Source organism: Podarcis liolepis, assembly GCF_965112155.1.
Source record: "Podarcis liolepis genome assembly, chromosome: 3".
In the NCBI taxonomy this organism is placed as follows: Eukaryota; Metazoa; Chordata; class Lepidosauria; order Squamata; family Lacertidae; genus Podarcis; species Podarcis liolepis.
In genome coordinates this window covers 10,746,446-10,766,783 of record NC_139557.1, presented here as the reverse complement: position 1 = coordinate 10,766,783, position 20,338 = coordinate 10,746,446, and the positions used below count along the sequence as shown (strand labels likewise).

Below are 20,338 nucleotides of genomic sequence, written 5' to 3'. Positions count from 1 at the left end.
GGGGTTGCGGCACTCATCTCGCTTTATTGGCCAAGGGAGCCGGCGTACAGCTTCCAGGTCATGTGGCCAGCATGATTAAGCTGCTTCTGGTGAAACCAGAGCAGCGCTTGGAAATGCCATTTACTTTCCCGCTGGAGTGGTACCTATTTATCTACTTGCACTTTGACATGCTTTTGAACTGCTAGGTTCGATGGAGCAGGGACCGAGCAACAGGAGCTCACCCCGTTGCGGGGATTTGAACCGCCAACCTTCTGAATGGCAAGCCCTAGGCTCTTGTGGTTTAACCCACAGTGCCACCCGTGTCCCCAGCTGACAGCATACTGATGCTCAACTAGGTACACGTGCAGAAGAACTTTCACATGACGCCACCAGTTACTGTACATACATTACTAGAACCTGCTAAAGATTCAGAGCTCAATGGAATGCAGATGTCTTCCTGTCGCTTAGGTTATATCTGCAGGCATCGTGTGCTGAGAAACAGAGGGAGAATCTGCGATGATCTGCCGAAAGCCCTACAGAATAATCATAGGGAAGCTAAGGAAACAATGCAACATTTAGGATTCAGAGCATAGCATTAGGAGCAGTAGACCCCTTCACTTTCCCTCCCTCCTAAATGATATAAATGACTTTCACCTGTACAAGGGAGCCCGGAATAAAATACCACAGTGTCCTTTTGTCATGTGTGTATTTTGGTTATTGTGGGTTAATGTGGGAACCTGCAGATAATTAGCACAAAGGGCTATGCAAAGTGTTACATTTGTTTTAAGTGTTTGTTTTGGCTTCCCCTAACAGGCTGGTGTCCAAATCTTGTGCTCAGGCCCCACCTTGGTTAAATTTGTTCTGCTATACAGAACAAACTTTTAAAGCCACATATAACCAGGGTACATGCTGCAACTGTGTTCGGGCTACTGCCTTACTGTCAACAAATACATCAGCACAGCCGATCTTTGGGGTAGGTTGTTTTTAGCAGGACCCCGGCTTCACAGCAGGGACCATTGCCTTGCTTTTTCCTTAGCTTTTTTGTACAAGCGAGAGGAAGTGAGGCCAAGTGAGCCAGTGTGGTGTAGTGGTTAAGAGCGGTAGTCTCGTAATCTGGGGAACCGGGTTCGCGTCTCCGCTCCTCCACATGCAGCTGCTGGGTGACCTTGGGCCAGTCACACTTTGAAGTCTCTCAGCCCCACTCACCTCACAGAGTGTTTGTTGTGGAGGAGGAAGGGAAAGGAGAATGTTAGCCACTTTGAGACTCCTTCAGGTAGTGATAAAGCGGGATATCAAATCCAAACTCTTCTCTTCAATCTGTCTCTGCTGGAAACAATGCAATGGGTGGGTTCCTCCTACTTCCTGCCTCTTGTGGTTGGCTGATCAAACCAAGGATCTCAGTCCATATATAACCCCTGGTCCTTTGGTTTTCCCCTCTTTTCTTTCCTTTTTAAAATTTTATTTAGGATTTTCAGGTTTATACATTCCACTAATTTCACAATCAATTTAACATTTCAAAACTTGACTTCCCCCCCTCATTCTGCAGTTCCTTAAATTTATTTTTAATATCTTCTGCATATCCAAATTAACTTAATTTGCCCATTGATTTGTCTACTTTAAATAGATACTCTTATAAAATTACAGGTTATTACAATAATCCTGCCAATGTTCTTATGTGTTTACAATTTACCTGTTAATATCCAATAAGCCATTTCCATTCTTTTATAAAAAGTTTGTGATCTTGGTTTCTTATTCTCCTGGTAAGTTTCACCATTTCTGCATATTCCACAAGTTTTTGTATCCATTCCTCCTTTGCTGGGACTTCTGCTTCTTCCAATTTGGGGCAAGTTACATTCTTGCTGCTGTAGTCACATACATGAATAAATTTCTATACAATTTGGGTAGTTCTGTCCCTATAATTCCGAAATAATGTCCCTATAATGCCCTGTGTTATTATTCATCATTCACATTATTATCAGCACCAGAATGAGATCATAAAGGCCAATCTCTCTCCTTCAGGTGGACAACATCACCATGAGGACACAATGACCAGTCTCTCTCCTTCATTGGCTACTATTAATATGAGGTCACAATGGCCAGTCTCTCTCTCTCCTTCAGGGAGGCAGCATCCTCATGAGGTCACAGTGGCCAGGAGAGGATATGGGAGGGAAAAAACCAGATCACAGCAAGCTGAGTGTGCAGATGGTAGGTGCAAGTGTGGCCTGGCACCCCAAATTCAATGGTGAGACTTCAAAGTGCAGTAACCATTGCAGGCTGAGGGCAGAGTAGAGAGAAGAGATGGACTAGGTAGCAACTGATGGGCAAAGCAGCAGTAGAACAGCTGAGAGGAGACTCCAGAAGAAGAGAGGAAGAATAGGAGGAAGCACCCAGCACTTGGAGAGGAAGAGAGAAGGCAATTTGGACAGGAGTAGCAATGCTCACCTGTACTTGTCCCTGTGACAGTCACCCGGAGTCATAAGGCAGCTCATGAACCTATAATTCTGTCCCTATAATCCCCAAAAGAGAAGCTTCTGGGTTTCCCCCACAAATGTTATTTTAAACAACCTTTTCCATTCATTATATATCATTTTCCCTTTTGTTTTGTTTTTAAAATAAAACATTTCAAATTAAAATAATACAGTGGTACCTCGGGTTAAGAACTTAATTCGTTCTGGAGGTCCATTCTAAACCTGAAACTGTTCTTAACCTGAAGCACCACTTCAGCTAATGGGGCCAGACACAAATTGTGGAATCATAGAATTGGAAGGGACCCTGAGAATCATCTTGCCCAAACCCCTGCAATGCAGGAATCACAACAGACAGCCCCCCATCCAATTTGAAACCATACCAAACTCTGCTTAGCTTTATTATTATTATTATTATTATTATTATTATTATTATGGTGTCACTGTGGTCTAAACCACAGAGCCTCTTGGGCTTGCCGATTGGAAGGTTGGCAGTTCAAATCCCCACAACAGGTTGGGTTCCCATTGCTCTGTCTCAGCTTCTGCCAACCTAGCAGTTCGAAAGCATGCCAGTGCAAGTAGATTAATAGGTACCACTGCGGCGGGAAGGTAAATGACATTTCTGTGCATTTCTGTGCGCTCTGGTTTCTGTCATGGTATTCCGTTGCGCCAGAAGCGGTTTAGTCATGCTGGCCACATGACCCTGTAAGCTGTCTGTGGACAACTGCCAGCTCCCTCGGCCTGAAAGCGAGATGAATGCCACAACCCCATAGTCACCTTTGACTGGACTTAACCATCCAGGGATCCTCTACCTTTCTTATTCTTAATCCTAGCTGTACAAAGGATTTGTTGCCTTTTTAAGCTACTTCCCAGCCTGAATATAACTGCCGCTGGTCCGATACAGAATGAGGGATTAGAAGAGGGATGCAGGAACCTCTTGGCTCATCGCTCCCATCATCCTTGACCATTAGCCAAGCTGTCTGGAGCTGGTGACAGTATCTGGAGGGCATCTGGTTCCCTATTCCTGTATTAGAGCCCTCAGTTCTTAAGAATGGAGTATGCTAATTCAAGGTACATGGAGTGGTGGCTTTAGAATACTCCCCAGTGCTTTTTTTTTAAAAATAGAAAAGTCTCCCTGCCCCCACAAAAAACCCGGCACATTGGGGAGAAAGGTTCTATCCCATTCCCTTTTGTGCTTATTTTATTTTATTATTTTATTTTATTTTTAAAAAACCACACATGGGAACATTTAAAAATATGACCCTCCCCTGCAGCCTGAAGCTACACAGACTGCCACTCTATTCTGCTTCCTCTGTAGATGAGGCATATGCCATTATTTTACATTAGGTTCACTGTCCACTCATCTTTGGTCGGCTTTTCTGGAAAACATCTTCAAATACATGGTCGTTCCTCCCCCCCACCCCCGTCCCATGGGTGCAATAAAGTTTCAGTGATAAGCATTTTACTTTACTGGAGACGTTTTAATTGCTATGCATTTAAACTGCTGTCACATTAGGAGTTAAAGATCTTAATTTCAAGGAAAGAACACCCCTTTAAAATGTTCCTTATATAAAGTGGTACATTTCAGCCTCTCTCTCTCTCTCTCCCCCCCCCCCCCCGTTTATACCAAATTCAAACTGGATGGAAGAATATTTTATAACAGACTGAGAAGGCAATATAAAATTAACTAAAGCTGGAGCTGGTGCCTTAAAAATATTTGGCAGGATTCCCTGGAAAGCCACATTTGAACATTTTTTAATATATATTACAAGGCAGACAAGAATAATTATCTTCTCTTGAAGTACTCCGAGTGAGAGAAGCGTATTGTTAATGCCTTTTGAAAGAAAACAACACAGGCTGCCAAATAAGCATGTTATGGAATCTGCTTCTCCCCCCCCCCGTCTTTACCAGTTTGATGGATTCATGTTAGTGATGAAGAATACAACAAAAGCAAAATGCCTCTTTCTGCTGTACACAGACAAATGCGAACACATTAAGTGGATGTGACTTGCCAGAAGCCAAGGCAGGGTTTGCTCAATGAAAATGTCACTGCACTTTTTTTTAAAAAAAGAAAATTTGGCCCAGTACCACCAAGCTCTATCTAGGGCACACTAACATAGAATATCATCCCATAGATTTCGACAGAAAGGAAGGCAAGATTTGTGGCCATGTGGTCAGTGCTGCTGACAGGACCGATCTCCAGCAAACCTCACAAAGTATAATCCCATAATCGCTGTTTTGCTAGATCCTTGCTGCGTGGTTACTTAATACACAGAGCCAAACACTTTCCACTCCTTCCGTTGATTTTGGCTGGGGGAAATGGAACTGGACAACATCGGGGTGGAGCAAACTTTATTACATTTTCATCCCTCTCACTGCCCCCAAAGAGTGTCACAGCCTTCTCCAACAAAATGCCCTGCTAATGTTTTTAGATTATGATTCCCATTCTCTTTGGCTGTTGGCCGTTCTGGCTGGGACTGGTTGAGATTGTATGGAAAGACCCCAAATATATTTTCTTAACAATTACATGTTTTATCTTTCGATTAATAATTTTCTCTCTCCTCCTTCGAGAATTTCGGTTCCTCGCTTTGCATCTTTCCGTTTGCACTGCTGACATTTTGCAACGTGTCTCTCCTTTTCCAGCCCAGTAAGGAGAGGTGGTTGTATTCCCTTGAACCCAACCCAGAAAGCTTTTTATCCATCAAGGACATCAGCCGAAGCGAATGAGCTGACATTCAGATAGCCATGCAGCTGGTGATTTGGCAAAAATGCTGTAAGACCATTTGTGTTAATCTAAAAGTGCTATCAGTCTCCATGGACAAGTCTACAGCAGAGTTAAGAATATTAATTATTGGCCTCTGGCTGCATGAACAACAAAAGATTTACTGGCTTGAGGCAAAGGACAAGATGCCCCCCGCATCCCACATATGTAGGTCTTGAGTGGTCTTGCAGTAGGGATGCGGGTGGTGCTGTGATCTAAACCACTGAGCCTCTTGGGCTTGCTGATCAGAAGGTCAGTGGTTCGAATCCCCACAATAGGGTGAGCTCCCGTTGCTCTGTCCCAGCTCCTGCCAACCTAGCAGTTCAAAAGCATACCAGTGCAAGTAGATAAATAGGTACCGCTGTGGCAGGAAGGTAATTTCCATGCACTCCAGTTTCTGTCACAGTGTCCTGTTGCACCAGAAGTGGTTTAGTCATGCTGGCCATGTGACCTGGAAAGCTGTCTGTGGACAAATGCTGGCTCCCTCGGCCTGAAAGTACGATGAGCGCTGCAACCCCACAGTCACCTTTGACTGGACTTAACCATCCAGGGGTCCTTTACCTTTTTCTTTTACCTGCAGTAGAGTCTTGCTTCAACACTGGAAATGGAACAGTGTCATTTATCTTACCAAAGATGAGCAGGATAGCTTGGGTTTGTGCAAAGGCTGCTTAGCACGAACAGTCTGTCCCCCCGACTCCTCACCACAGCACCCGAAACCCCAGCATCTACCGGACAAGATGGTGGCTTCATACTGCCTAATAACAGGGCTGGCTGTATGATGACTTTTACATGGCTCTCTTGTTTCAATGGCCTGCAACTCTTTGGTTGGTACCCATAGAAGCATTCAACCTCTGGTTTACTGTTCAAGGTAAAGGTAAAGGGACCCCTGACAATTAAGTCCAGTTGCAAACGACTCTGGGGTTGCTTTAAAGGCTGAGGGAGCCAGCATTTGTCCGCTTCTGCAGACAGTTTTTCCGGTTCATGTGGCCAGCATGACTAAGCCGCTTCTGGCAAAACCAGAGCAGCATACGGAAACACCGTTTACCTTCCCGTCGGAGTGGTACCTATTTATATACTTGTACTCTGACGTGCTTTCGAACCGCTAGGTTAGCAGGAGCAGGGACCGAACAACAGGAGCTCACCCCGTCGTGGGGATTCGAACCACCAACCGTTTGATCGGCAAGCCCAAGCGGTACAGTGGTTTAACCTACAGCGCCACCCGCGTCCCTGGTTTACTGTTCAAGTGCCTGCCGAAAATGCCCTGCTTCAGGATTACAACCAGCCTCTACGAACTACTGTCCCGTACAGCAGGACGTCAGAATGAGCTTGGAGTGCCTCCCATTTCATTACATTAATCTTACTAGAAAGATTATAGCTTCCTATTATTTTGTTAACATATAGAAATTACTTAAAATATATATTTTTTAAAAAGAAGAAGGAAAAGGCTGGAAATACTTCTACATTGCTACTGCTATTAATACAACTGTTACTGCTAATAAACAGTGACAATTACTTGGAAGCTTTGCTGGGCTCTCCACGATTCCCTTAATTTTCCCTGACTGATGTTCTTTACCCCTCAGAATACAGAACATGTTTTGGAAGGATGTTCTTGGAAGCGGCAGGGAAGTGGATGGCAAGCAGGCAAATACGACAGGCAAGAGATGCAGAATTCTTTCCTGAGGAATCCTTCCAGACTTGAGGGGTAATAAGTGGACGGGGCGGCTTGAGATGTTCTGTGCCTGAGACAAAACGTCCTGCTGACCCTCTGCCTGTGATGGTTGTGTGTGAGAGGCTCTGCAGCGGATCAGGGAAAAGCCCTTGCAAAGCCTCACCCCTAGTCAGAGGGTGGGGCAACTTTGTCAGGGCTTCCAGAACACCTTCCTGTCATCAAACTCGGTGAGAGGAAGGTGTTCTGCAGAGCTTTGATGCTCGTCTGTCTCCACCGCTTTGGTTGCTTCCCCAGTGGCTGAGGAAGTTGGTGGGGCAGGCAGGGTGCCCATGGGAGGAGGCTGCCTCTTGTGACTACAGTGCTTTGAAAAAGGCAGTCAGGTCATGTATCCCAGCAGTGACTAGAGGAGGAATGACTGCTGGGATGAGCTCAGAGAGAAGAAAAACTGTGGTGGATCTGCAGTAACACACTGGGACAAACTTCATCTGCCCAATCTGCAACAAAACATGTCTATCCCATATTGGCCTCTACAGCCCCAGCAGCCACTGCAACTCCCCAATGGTTTGTCTTCACCACCAAAGATGCAGTCCTCCCTCATCTCCCGAGATGGATGCTAACAAACAACATTGTTAATATTATCATTTTTATTACGATTTCTTAGATTTCATGCCAACTGTTCACCATGGGTCCCCAGTAGCAACGTATGTATGTATTGATGCAAAGTTAGATGCAATCGCTTTCATTTAAATAGCAATGCAGTATTTCTCGCCGTAGCAAGGAAGACCAGGTGGTCCTTGAGACTACCAAGTCTGCAAGCCAGATGTTTGTTCATGAACAACTTCAAGGCTCCTCCTGCTCCCCCTTCTTTTATCTTCAAGCTGAACTTGAACTGGACTGTCCTTCAAAGAGCAGATGCTCTTCTGCAAAGTCAGAGACACTGGAGAATTGTGCTTTTGGATGTGAGGGGTTGTTGGGGAGGCTTTATGAGGCTGCTTCAGGGAGAACCAGAAAATAATCTGAGGGCCTTAAAAACATGCTTCTCTTATGCTTGCAATGTTGCTATGCACTATATTGGTCCCCATATTCAGGGCCGGGGAGGACCAATTGGCTCTGTCTGGGTTTTTTGCCTAGGGCCATAGTACTCAAGGTGGCACTCCTGTGGAGATGATCCTATTTGAGGTACGTAATAGGTGTGTCATATGGTAAACACTGGCCTGCGAGTGCTCCAATTGGAGAACAGCCTTTACCAAAGGTGTCCTGGGCTTTGAAGATGCTTGAACTCAGGACGAAAGGGAGAAATGTGCTAAGAGGAAGGCGCGCTTGGCAAACCTTCACCGTGATCAACTCCCGCCCGGAAACCTATGTCCCCACTGTGGAAGGATGTGTGGATCCAGAATTGGCTTCCGCAGTCACTTATGGACTCAAAACTGTGTTTATGGAAGACAATCTTACTTGGCTACGAGTAATCACCAAAGAAGAAGATGCCATAGGTCCTCCTGGCCTCAGGGGCGACCCCCTGTGGAAATACTTCCAGGAGGCGGGCTGGTTGTTAATTTGTTCCTCATCTGCCTAGGAATACGTGTGTGCTGATTTGGGTAAATCCTCTTATTCTCTTAGCCTATAGAAATATTAAGTACTGGAATATGGTGAGGCTAAATTTATAAGACCAAGCCATATGGGGGTGCCTAGGGCCTAAGTCAATATTGTCACTTAGCCTATAGAAATATTAAGTACAGTGGTACCTCAGGTTAAGTACTTAATTCGTTCTGGAGGTCTGTACTTAACCTGAAACTGTTCTTAACCTGAAGCACCACTTTAGCTAATGGGGCCTCCTCCTGCTGCTGTGCTGCCAGAGCACAATTTCTGTTCTCATCCTGAAGCAAAGTTCTTAACCTGAGGTACTATTTCTGGGTTAGCGGAGTCTATAACCTGAAGTGTATGTAACCTGAAGTGTATGTAACCCGAGGTACCACTGTACTGGAATACGCTGAGGCTAAATTTATAAGACCAAGCCATATGGGGTTGTCTAGGACCTAAGTCAATATTGCTCAAACTTGAGTGCCCAGATGTGGCTCAACTTGCATTTCCATAACCTCTGGTTGGTTTAGATAATGGTCAGGAATGATGGGAATTATACTGCAAAGTCTGGAGGCCCAAGGTTGAGGAACGCTGGCCTAGGAACAAACCCATGCATGTATACACATAGCTCCAAGCTGCATCTAGGTGCTTGTCTGAATGCAGCCAAGTTGACACAGGCCAATTTGCCCCTCTTCAAAACAAAGGCAGTGCTAACCACCGTAATTTCAGTTGTGGAGCAGAAGGGAATACTCCCCACCTCACTTGATAGAACTCGATCCCTTCTCGTGGTACAGCAAATAGGCTTAAGCCACCCAGTCTCTAAGCGTAACTCGTCTTCTTAAGCTGCGTGGAAGAATATGAAGCTGCCTTTAAAAGGTGTGTGGACGCACTTCTGGCTTGTAAACCAGAGGTGTCCCTGCCAGTCTGCAGCGCATGAGCTCCAGAGCTGTGGTGGTGCCATTCGGTCGGCTACTGTGAGGGGTGGAGGAAAAGGCGGGAGGGAGAATCATGTCATTTATTTTTATTTTTAAAGACAAATCAGGCTGGAAAAGCAGGGCGTCCTGAAATATAAACTAGATGAAAACAAGCTACAATGAAATTGAAAGGGGGAGGGGGGGAACCCTACATCGGCGTGTCATTTTACAGTCGATGGAAAATGAAGACCAGATGAAGCTTCAGAGGCCCTGGGCATTTAATTTGCTGAAGTTGGTCAGTCCTTTGTGAGACCAGAACTGCTCTGTGTTTCCTTGGTGTAAGCAATACTGTGTTTGTTGGTACATAAGCATAATCTGGAGGGGGGGGGGACAAGCAAAAAGAATCAGATTGTTTTGGTATTCTTATTTGCATAAACATCAGATCCAAGAAGGAAGGATTTGCCTGCAATTCGTGAAGCCAAGAGACTTTGGGAAGCAAAACGGCATGTTAAAGAAGCATTACCGTATTTTTTTGCACCATAACACTCACTTTTTTCCTCCTAGAAAGTAAGGGGAAATGTCTGTGTGTGTTATGGAGGGAATGCCTACGGGTGGCATGCCTACGGATTTTCCTCCTCTAAAAACTACGTGCGTGTTATGGTCGGGTGCGTGTTATAGAGCGAAAAATACAGTACATTTCTTCCCCAAGCCCAGTTTTCCATGCAGGCAAGTGCATTTGACACAAGAAATACTTTGTTTGCATGCATTTGTTTTGCAGGATCCCACTGTATTTTTGTGTTATGTCCATCACTTCCATTCAGCGAGGCCATGGCTCCCTGGGCAAGCTCCCAAACAGGTATTTTGCACAGCATTTGCTACCCTGAGAACCTCAACTTCTATTTCAAAGCGAATTAGGTTTCTGGTCCTCATGTTTCCTTGCAGATGATTTTGTGCTCAGGAGGGCAGCATTAATTGGCATCCACCACGTAGTTCAAGAATGCAGATTTAATGAATATTTATTTCAGCAGAAAGAGAGGAGCATGGCTAATTTTGTTCCCTTGTACCAGTATCTGACGGACACACAATGCCATTCTGATGGATGTTGCCACAGGGCTTCCACACTAGGTTCAGTATATGTGGTGATTGTCAGTGTGTTGCTTCTCTGCTGGACCAAGAGAATGTGAACACAAGGTGATCTCTTTCATCAGGTCTTTAAAAAGCAGGCAGAAGAGAACCATGTTAAGACAGGGGTTAGTAAACTGGTCCTGTCCCCCCCAGATGTTCCATGGCAATCACTGGTTTACTGGCTGGGGCAGTGTTAGAATCTGAGATATGAAAGCTAGAAGCTAAATGGCACCTTAAACCTAGGTTATGGGTGCAACAATGGAATGTCTAGGCATGCTTTTTTCATAACAAGAATACAAAGCTGAAAATGAATGAACTGCAGCTAAAATATTGTGTTCATGTTTCACGTGGTCAAGTCCTTCCCCTGCCCAACCCCCTAATGTTCTTAAGAGGGTCTCTTCTCCAATCTTCAGAGAGTAACCTGAAGTGGGAGGAAGAAAAAGGCCCTCCTTTCCTTCCGCTCTGCAGTTTTAATCTGAAATCTTAGGTGCAGTACTGCGCCCAGAGCTCAGAAACTGCTTACGCTAATGAAATCCGCTGTCACAAAATGCACCTGGAACAATGGGAGTTTTGAACACTGGGCTGGAGCTCAGCAACTTCTGAAACAGCAGGTTCTCTATCGCTGATGTAAGACCAGATCCTTGTTCTATTTCTTGGAAAAGACAGGATAACTTCCATGAGCTATTCCTGTGTCTGCATCACTCAAAACACGGCTTATGGGTGAATTAGGAATATACACAATGGCTGCAACCAGTCCTTTGATTCTAGGATCTTACAGTTTGCAGGTCTGCTGGCGAGCTGGCTGCATGTGTGTTTGTCATTCAGTATTTCCGATCAAGAGATCATTCTTTAATTGCATCTCATAATCAGAATAAAAAGAGTAAAGCCTCCTGGGTCTTTTTGTACAAGCTTCATATGTAGCTTTCGAAAGAAAGCTCTTTTCCTTTAACTGTATTCTGGGTAAGACGAATGCGGTTCCTCGAAAGGAAAACAAAAAGAGTTTGGCAAAGCGAAGTTGCCCAAAATCTCCAGGAGACTGTGCTCCATTAGATGATTAGAAAATCTGTGATGATCACACACATAGATCTGAGGGTTTGGAGGCACACAGCTGCAGTTTCACAATGTTGGCTATATTTGCCATCTGTCTGTAAGCAAGCAAACTCTTGGCTCCGGAGTCTGCTGACTCTTTATTCCTCCTCCTTCTCATCACCTCTGCGCTGGGTTCTCCGAGAGGATTATTTGAACATTAAAAGAAAATAAGCCTTCCTCCTGTCCTGAAGTGTGCAACATAAATAATGGGCAGATTATTAATGCAGAGACAATATTTCTGTATGGCTCTTTCCTTAAAAGATCAGAACTCGCAGCGAGCCTGAAAACCGGCAGAGATGCAGGGAAAACCAATGTAATCTTGTCATCCGATATGGTGAAAAGGAAAAGGAGAAGCAGAAAAGAAGGTTGATTTTTAAAAGAGAAGGAAAACTTGGCTGGCTAATATGGTACTTTTGGAAGCTCGTTAAACTTCCAGAAATATGCGATGATTAATCATATACTCCCTGTTTCGTCTCCTGTATTTGCCTATGGGTCGCAGGAATGTGTGCTGATTTGGGTAAAAAGAGAAACTTTTGGTTTTCATTACAGGCTGTAAACATTCACAGCAGAAGGCCTTGTTGGGGGGGGGGGATGATCTCCTCCTCCTATTCACTTAGCCTATACAAATATTAAGTACTGGAATATGCTGAGGCGAAATTTATAAGACCATATGGGGGTGCCCCTAGGCCAATATTGCTCAACCTTCAGTGCCCAGATGTGGCTCAGCTTGCATTTCCATAATCTATGGTTGACTTAGATAATGGTCAGGAATGATGGGAGTTATAGTACAAAGTCAGGAGGCCCAAGGTTGAGGAACACTGGGCTGGACAAAGGGGAGAGTCCAGTGCTGAAGGCATGTAATGATGGGAGAGGCTATGGCATGTGCAGTCGGGCACACGCTGAGCATGTCAAAAGATATATTCAGTTTAAAAAGACTTCTATATAAGGTGATGAGAAACATCTCAGAGAGAAGGCAAATCTGTCGTTCAAGCTTAAACAACACTGGTCTATATGGAGCAATGGTCCTGGTCAATATATGTTGCATGTGGCAGTGGCTGGTGGGAGCATTGGATTGGCTCTTCTGCTGCACCTAAACCATCATCATCATCATCATCATCACTTTATTATTTATACCCTGCCCATCCAACAGGCTTTCCCCAGCCACTCTGGGCAGCTAACAGCATACAGTAGTACCTCGGGTTACATACGCTTCAGGTTACATATGCTTCAGGTTACAGACTCCGCTAATCCAGAAATAGTGCTTCAGGTTAAGAACTTTGCTTCAGGATGAGAACAGAAATAGGGTTCTGGCGGTGCAGCGGCAGCGGGAGGCCCCATTAGCTAAAGTGGTGCCTCAGGTTAAGAACAGTTTCAGGTTAAGTACGGACCTCCAGAACAAATTAAGTACTTAACCTGAGGTACCACTGTATATTAAAACATAATAAAACACCAAACGTTAAAAACTTCCTGAGTTTTCCCACTGCCTTGTCCCGCCCATACTAGGTAACTGGCGGCAATACATAGCTTCACACGTAGCCCCGTCTAATTGTACGTAACCATAATTGGAGTCTCAACTAGATCATCCATGACAGATGGCCATTCAACCTCTGCTTGAAAACCTCCAAAGAAGGAGAGTCCACCACCTCCTGAGGTAGACCGTTCCACTGATGAACAGCTCTTACTGTCAGACAGTTCTTCCCAATGTTTAGTTGGAATCTCCTTTCTTGTAGCTTGAAGCCACTGGTACAAGTCCTACCCTCTGGAGCAGGAGAAACAAGCTTGCTCCATCTTCCATGAAATAGCCCTTGAGATATTTGAAGATGGCTATCATATCTCCTCTCAGTCTCCTCTTTTCGAGGCTAAGCATACCCAGCTCCTTCAACTATTCCTCATAAGGCTTGGTTTCCAGACCCTTGATAGTTGTGATGGCCTGGGATGGGCTCAGACACAGAGCCAGAGGAGTCTCAGTCCGCACTGGATCCTTTGCCTCAGGTGGCATCCGAACCTAATCTGGGGCCTGATTCTGAAGAGCCCCAGTCTGCACAGGTTCCCCTGCAACAAGCAGCAGCTGGGCCAAGTCAGGGGCCTGAGCCTGCCCTGGCTCCAGATGTGGGGATTACCTTGTTGCCTTCAGCTGGGCAATCACTTACAGCTGCTCCACTACCAGTTGGGTTAGGAGAGGCTGAGGCGGCCTCTGGGTCTAGTAACCCACCGACATCTCCTGAGCTGCAGAGACTGAGGTCTGAGAGAAGGAGAGACCTGAGTACTTGCAGGAGGAGTGCTCGCCTTCGGGCAAGACAGGGAGGTGAGTCCCCGGGAGATCAGGACCGGCCGTTACCCTGACAGAGATAAAAGGCTGCCGGACCCCACCTCAGGTTGCAGGAGCAACATTGCTGTTTGACAGAACCTGCCTGCGATCCTGTGCCCGACCTTGCCTGGTTTCCTGCCTTGTGTCCTGCCTTGGCCCTGTTGGACTCCTCACGGAACCCTTGGATTTGGGACCCGACCTGGACTGTGTTACTCAGGTTACCTCCTGGCCCAGCATAATAGCCTTGGTTGCCCTCCTCTGCACACATTCCCAGGATTCTTTGGGGTTGGGGGTATTTGCTGTAGGGGGGAAGCATGAGCATATCCTTAAAGTACCTTTCACTTGCAAAGAGACAGACACATGCAATGGAACACCATGAAGAAAAATGATACAAAACAGTAACCAGTCCTTTCGCTTACAATCTCCATGCTCCTAGCAGAGCTTGAAAGACAAGCCCCTGGCATTATCTGCAAAGACACCGCGCCCCCGTGTAATCTTTACGGAGGCTTTAAACAATTAAGTAATTGCAACAGGAACAGGAATGTTTGCATCAAAGGGGTTGAAGCAGCAATTTCCAAGTCGTTTTGTTTTTGACTGAGACAAACAGCCTCAGGTATATTCACCAAAGTTATTACAGACCAATGCCAGAATTTGATATGGCTGCCCCACCCCCAAGATCAGTGTAGGTTTCTCTGAAAACATAAATGCCTGCAAGGTGTTACCTACATGAATGTATTTGTGCAACGAACTTTAAGTAAACCTAGCACTGAGGTGTTTTCAGAAGTACCGGTAGTATCTACAGATACGCAGCCATATCCTTACTCATGGTGAGGGGTGCAAGTCCTCAGTAGACAGGTTAGTTGGCAGAGCATGAGACTCTTAATCTCAGGGTTAGAGCCCCATGTTGCCCCCCCCCAAAATCCCGCATTGCAGGGGGTTAGACTAAATGACCATCGGGGTTCCTTCCAACTCTACAATTCTAAGATTCTTTGATTTTAGGCCAAACCGGACTGGAATCTCACACCTAGTCAGGGGCAAACAAAGGCCAACTGACACCCGGGGCAGGGGAAGCCGCCGGCTGCGCATGCGTTGTGCCGCTTCGTACAACACATGTGTGGCGACGCTATGTAGGGCGCATGCATGGTGTCGCTACGTACAGCGTATGCGTGTGACACCGCGCATGTCTTGTATGTAGCAAATTAGCACGGCACTGCCTGAGCGCTGTACAGACGGTGGCGGGGTCCTCTGCTCGCAGTAACGGTATCCACTGCTTGTGGCTGTAGCAGCGATGGAGGGATCCCAGTGCCATCTTTACAGCGCTCGGGCAGTGCCGGCGGCAAACCGCTACGTACAACGCATGTGTGGCATTGCTACATACAGCACATGCATGCAACACTCTGCTTGCGGCTGCAGTTGTGAACGGAGGATCCTCCACATGCGGCTGCGGCGGTGCGATGGCTGCTCGTGCTGCCATGCCCGGGGGCGGGGCAAGGCGAGCACCCCACGGGGTACCTTCTTGTCACCCCCCACGACATACAAGACGTAACCAGCTGTACGTTTGACCAAATAATCCAGTCCACTGGATCTTCTACTTTTTTCGTTGAACTTTATGAGCTACTTCTGTTGAAATCTACAATTCAATACAATGAATAGTATATATTATTTTTTCAAACGTACAGCTGGTTACGTCTTGTGTGTTTATTGAATATGTTTCATGTAACCAGAGGTTTGTTGTTGTTTTACACCCCCCCCCCCGACATGGCACCTGGGGTGCACCGCCCCCTTGTGACGCCGGTGCTCCCAGTTTCCTAAACACCCACCGCCCCCACAGCAAAAGCAGGCACCGGCTGTCTGTTTTCTTGGGGGCAGAGGGAGGAATTTCACATATATGCAGTGCTTTTTATTTTTTCTTAAAAGATGTTTAGGGGTACTCTCATTTTGTCTCAAGAAAATCACCATTTTGTAGTTCAAATGGAAAAATAAATGCAGTAAACAGACAAAAGTACCAAGAATCTCAAAATGTTTAGGGGTATGCGTAACCCTGCGTACCCCCAGAAAAAAGCACTGTATATATTCATGCATGTATGTTTGTGTGTGTGTGTAGGCAGCACTTTGTGAGTTCTACGTGCCATCCTTAATCTTACCAGGTGGCTGATGGTTTGTCTCATGATTTCTTGCTTAAAAAACAACAACTTGAAAATAAAACTCTGCACCACTCACTGCAGCCTGAGGCTCCCTCTGCAACTTTCTGACAGCTCTGCTTCCTGGAATGCTTTCAGAGCAATGTGATGGGATGCAAAATGTGGCCAGCCGGGAATGGAGGGAGCCTGTGGGTGTTGTGGAGCTTTTTTATTTTTTATTTTAATGATTATTAAAAGCCAGAGGAAACTCCCAAAAACCTTCAGCCACCTGTAAAGTTAGGAAAGCTAAGGTACAATACCCCTCCAAACATCCACCCCTCTGATCTCTAGGGTGGGTGGGGCTTCACTTTGTCCCCACCCACCCAACAAATTGCCAAAGGTAGCTACACTTAAAAATGCATATTTGTTTAAATCACAATTCTAAGCGTATGTCTGCAGCAAACAAAATTTCAAGGTGCTTCCTAACTGCCATGTTCAATGCTGAAAAGTAGATTTAGGTTTGGTGATTCAAATCTAGACATCTGCTCAGAAGCTGGCTCACTGGACATTTTATGGCTAAATAGCTCAGAGCTAAGGTAATTTTTCAAGATGTATTGGGCCAAGACTCACTGCAAGTTTTCTCGGAAGCTTTCCCCTATGTCCCATAAACATCTACTTAGAAGAAAGAAGAAGAAGAAGAAGAAGAAGAAGAAGAAGAGTTTGGATTTGATATCCCGCCTTTCACTCCCCTTCAGGAGTCTCAAAGCGGCTAACATTCTCCTTTCCCTTCCTCCCCCACAACAAACACTCTGTGAGGTGAGTGGGGCTGAGAGACTTCACAGAAGTGTGACTAGCCCAAGGTCACCCAGCAGCTGCATGTGGAGGAGCGGAGACACGAACCCGGTTTCCCAGATTACGTGACTACCGCTCTTAACCACTACACCACACTGGCTCTCTGCGTTCAGTGGGACTTACCCCTAGGTGGGACTGCAGCAATAAGTAGCCTGCTGATTTTTCAAAACAACACAACAACAATAAATACATGGCTTGCTTGACGAAATGGCTTCTACATGGTTTGGCCCATCCAGTCCCTGCATACGTAGGATGGCATCTTCTTTTGTTCCAGTTCTGGAAAGCACTGTCAGCTTGAAAGCATGCAAACGTGACACGTGACGTCAATCAGTGTCAATCCAATGGCCAGGGTGAGATTCTCACATGGTATCAGTTAGAATGCGCTCACCACCTGGAACTTAATCATTTACTGTTTTATATGGTCCATTAAAGTTTAAGCCCTCTTTCTTGTAATCTCCTTGTTCCGAAGACAAAGTTGTACTTTGTTGAAGGTGAATCAGTCTAAGAGAACAGGATGTTTTTGTATTAAATATTAAGTGCTCAAGGTTTACTTTAGCTGAAGGTCCTGGCTGGCTTTCGCTCTTGATTGAAATCTGACAATCCTGCATTCCTACATAGCTGAGGAGCAGAGGCTGTGCTTGCCAGCCCCTGATAGCCCGACACAGCGAAGCATGATGTGAAGAGGTGCCTGCACATTCCTTGCCAAAGTGCAAACATTTGACATAATTTATCAAGAACTAAAATGGGGCTTTCCATTTTCGTTTGTCCTGCAATGGAGGAGCATAGCATGAAACAAACATTACCAAAGCTTCAAGGAACTTTGAGACAGCACCATCCACCCCCATCCTTAAGTGCATCTTGTATCATACTATTTCTTGGCGAAGATAGGAATGGTGGCAAGGCTAGAAATTGAAGGAGGTTGGGTAGCAAAATCAAGGGCTGACCCCAATGGGGCTTGAGTGCAGGATTAGGACCTTGGCAGCTAGAGATAGATAATTTAGATAGACAGATAATTTATAACGGTCAAAGACCAGCTCACATAACACAACACAATAAAAACAGCATTCATAAAGATAAAATATACAATCGGAGCAGATTGCAGCAATAGCTCATGAGTTAAAATTGAGATATATACATACACTTGTACAACTGAGATTTGGGCTACCATAAAAAATTGACCCTGAGGCACCCCAAAGGGCAACTTCAGCATTTCCCTAGTAAGCTATTTTATTCTAGAGGATGATCTGCGCCTACAAATCTGGGTACAGGTCGTCTTATGATCGTTGCCTAAGAGGAAAGAATTAAATTTAGACTTGTCTGAAAGATTGTTGAGCCTCTTCAGCAAAGGATCAATGGTGTCTCTACAAATCTCAGCATAATAAGGACATCCAAAAATATATGTTCAAGGCTTCCTATTTCCCCTAATGCGCAGGCGCAAAGTCTCTGTGCGAATGGGACCCTTCTATAGGAGCCTTCCAGAACCGGTGAGGGCCAGGCTGAGCTTCTATCAAGAGTAAAAGCCCTTCTTGCATTTCTGGATGTGAGGATAATCGGAGACCCTTGTACAGTCCTGTTGTTGGAGGCTAGAGATCAATCCCCACTCATCTGTAAAGCTCACTGGGTGATCTTGGGCCAATCTCTTGTTCTCAGGCTAACCTGCCTCACAGCATAGTTGTGAAAAAATAAAAATGGGGAGAACCATGTAAACCACCTTGAGCTCCTTGGATGAAAGGTGGGATACAAAGGTGAAGCATCAAATAAAATAAATATTAGCTGAACCTAGACTACTGCTGTAAGGGACGCGGGTGGCGCTGTGGGTTAAACCACAGAGCCTAGGACTTGCCGATCATAAGATCGGCGGTTCGAATCCCCGCGACGGGGTGAGCTCCCGTTGCTCGGTCCCTGCTCCTACCCACCTAGCAGTTCAAAAGCACGTCAAAGTGCAAGTAGATAAATAGGTACCGCTCCAGCAGGAAGGTGAACGGTGTTTCCATGCGCTGCTCTGGTTCGCCAGAAGTGGCTTAGTCATGCTGGCCACATGACCCGGAAGCTGTACACCGGCTCCCTCGGCCAATAAAGTGATATGAGCACCGCAACCCCAGAGTCGGTCACGACTGGACCTAATGGTCAGGGGTCCCTTTACCTTTAGACTCCTGCTGTAGTTATTCCCTGTTGTTTCCAGTCCACCAGTGATACATAAATGATGGCTCCCCTTCCTATCTGCATCTTGTTTCCTTTGCATTGAAATGAATGGTATGGAATCACATAATGATAACGTAATCAACTTATGTTAAAATTCTGCCTCTGCAGACAGCAAGACAAATATTGTAGTCTTTGTTGGAAAGTGAGCTGGATTGGAAGGGAATCAGCACTGCGTACGACAAAGCAGAAGTTGGATGGCCATTGTCATGGAAGCTCGAGTTGAGATTCCTGCATTGTGGGGAGCTTAAACTATATGATCATCAGGGTTCCTTCCAACTGATTCTATGATTCTAAGAAAGATATTGGTCCTTTCTTGCATCCCTACCCATCACGAATAGGGACGCGGTATAGACCTCTGAGCCTCTGAGCCTCTTGGGCTTGCTGATCAGAAGGTTGGCGGTTGGAATCCCCATGACAGGGTGAGCTCCTGTTGCTCTGTCCCAGCTCCTGCCAACGTAGCAGTTCGAAAGCACGCCAGTGCAAGTAAATAAATAGGTACCACTGTGGCAGGAAGGTAAATGGCATTTCCATGTGCTCTGGATTCCGTGACGGTGTCCAGTTGCACCAGAAGCGGTTTAGTCATGCTAGCCCCATGACCTGGAAAGCTGTCTGTGGACAAATGCTGGCTCACTTGGCATGAAAGCGAGATGAGCACCGCAACCCCATAGTCACCTTTGACTGGACTTAACCGTCCAGAAGTCCTTTACCTTTACCCATCACTAGCTAGCATAAGAGTACAGTGGTACTTCGGATTACATACGCTTCAGGTTACATACACTTCAGGTTACATACGCTTCAGGTTACAGACTCCGCTAACCCAGAAATATTACCTCGGGTTAAGAACTTTGCTTCAGGATGAGAACAGAAATCGTGCAGAACAGCACAGCGGCAGCAGGAGGCCCCATTAGCTAAAGTGGTGCTTCAGGTTAAGAACAGTTTCAGGTTAAGAACAGACCTCCAGAACAAATTAAGTTCTTAACCTGAGGTACCACTGTATATGACAACTTCTCTCACAGCTCAGCACTTTAACAGGATGCCAAACACAGAAAACACAGTTTAGAACCAATTTCTAGCGGAGTCTGTGTCCTGTTTGTTGCCGGTCCTAGCAGTGCCCTTGTTCACTGTGTGGCGAGAGAGACAGAGTAGGACCGACACGAGCGGAAGCCTCTGGAGCATGCATATTATGAAGATTTATTTATTTAGCAAAACGTATAGACTCCTTACTAAAATAAATAAATTAAAAACCCTACGAGGTTAACGGTGTAAAATGTTTATT

General features: G+C 45.7%; 1 protein-coding gene across 2 annotated transcripts in view; it reads left to right on the top strand.

Moving 5' to 3' along the window:
• LOC310703545 (uncharacterized protein) overlaps positions 1 to 20,338 on the top strand; it is a 165,873-nt gene that overhangs the window by 35,813 nt on the left and 109,722 nt on the right. Inside the window, exon 1 of one of the 2 annotated variants that reach the window (XR_014524234.1) lies at positions 2,040 to 2,221. The exons of the other annotated variant lie outside the window; for it this stretch is intronic. The gene's annotated coding sequence lies outside the window, so the exon portion shown is untranslated. Of the gene's footprint in view, positions 1 to 2,039; positions 2,222 to 20,338 lie in introns of those variants that run through there. 2 annotated transcript variants of the gene reach the window in all.